Source organism: Eumetopias jubatus, unplaced genomic scaffold (assembly GCF_037043125.1).
Source record: "Eumetopias jubatus isolate StellerSeaLion01/CBP00866 unplaced genomic scaffold, mEumJub1_p1.0 scaffold_12, whole genome shotgun sequence".
NCBI classification, from domain to species: Eukaryota; Metazoa; Chordata; class Mammalia; order Carnivora; family Otariidae; genus Eumetopias; species Eumetopias jubatus.
The window spans coordinates 76520652-76522313 of record NW_028274818.1 but is presented as its reverse complement, the minus strand read 5'-3'; positions in this window follow the sequence as shown (position 1 = coordinate 76522313).

Here is a 1662-nt window from a genome sequence, read left to right as displayed (position 1 = left end):
AGGCAGATTATAGGCATAGATGTAAATGCACCCAAGGAATTGGGGTCATTGAGCTTCACATCATTTTTTTTCTTCCAATATACCTATTTCACAGACGATGAAACCAGCCCAAAGAGGCAAACTTACCCAGGTTCTCACACCCAGTTTAAGTGGTGGAGTCAGCATTCAAATCCACAGGATTTCGAGCAAAGATTCTTCCTTCAAACAAGGGGGCAAAAAGCAAATGAAAATGGTAAGATCACCCCTACCTGCAAATGGCACAGATACCTGACCCTGGCTCAGATGTAGGGAGAACCATATGGATGCTTTCATTAACCGGTACTTTGCAGAAGGTCCTTCGGTAGGACCCATTAGTATTTTAAATCTGAATTCCTTTGAACCGACCATTTTTACCTGCAGAAATGGATCCTACAGAAATTTAAAGAAACTACAATGTTCACTACTGCAGTACCGCTAATTAGGAGAAGCTAAAGGCCCATCCATACAAGGGAGTACCATTCGGTCATAAAATCATCAGCATATATGTTCTGATGCAGGAAAGATCTGTGCACACACTGTAAGCAGCTGTGTGGCTGGACTTCAGGGAGTTTTAAGTGTTTCTTCAAAGCATTAATGCCGTAAAAATGCAACAGAGAGGTCCTCGGAAACGCAGAACAGCATCAGGGAGACTTCCCAATTTTCCCAAGGACCACCCGATCCATGTTGGACCCTCCAAACCTGTTGGGTGTCCTACCTAGGCTGCCGTCTGCTGAACTTCACAGAGAACGTGCAGGAGTGTAGCAGGAAGTTAAAGCCTGGATCTCAGCGCGTCACATGCTTCAGTGCAAACTCAGAGAGACAGGATGGCCAGCCTGGGGGTGTGGGCCTGCTGCTCACTCTGAGATGTCAAATGTTACACACCGCAGAAACATTGCAGTGAGGAGTCTGCAAGCTGGCCGTGGTGAGGTCAGGTCATCTGAACAGAGTGGGAACAACTTCCAAGGAGGGGGAGCAGATACTACAGACATCTGACCACAACCACCTCCTTTAACTAAATTAAACGGATGAACCTTCAGTTTCTTGTAACTTTAGAATAAACAACGGCTTCTCTGGCAGAACATTTCAAGTCACCCCCCCAACACCCCAACCCGGAGAGTCCAGAATATATCTCTGAAGATCCCCCACCCTATAACTAGACACCTAGGTAGTCATTCTCATGAAGCAGCAGGCTCTAACAATATGGAATCAAATGCGACGAGTGAGGTAAATATCCTAACATAGTCACCATACCCCTCAAAAGATCATGCCAAAAATTTAGTGATTCATTCATAATACTCTTCTAAAATTAACTCCGCAGCCCGTGTTTCCAACTAGGTCCCCAGCTCCCTCCATTTCCAAATCATCCCTTGGTGTCTTGCACCTTCATTGTGCTGAGGTTGGCTCATCCTCTGTCAGGCCTTGGCCACCCCCTCTGACTTACACAGGAAGAAGCCAGCCCCACTTTCACGGCTGGAGGGAACCCCTACGGCCCAAAGACACAGGCCAATTTAATGTGTTCCAATAGCCCCTAGGGGGGAAAAAAATTAAGAAGGCTGGTTCTTTTCTAAAAGCCTGAACTTGATTACATCAAAAAAGTTAACTCAGATGTGATGACCAAAACAAAACTGCAGACAAGCCCCATAG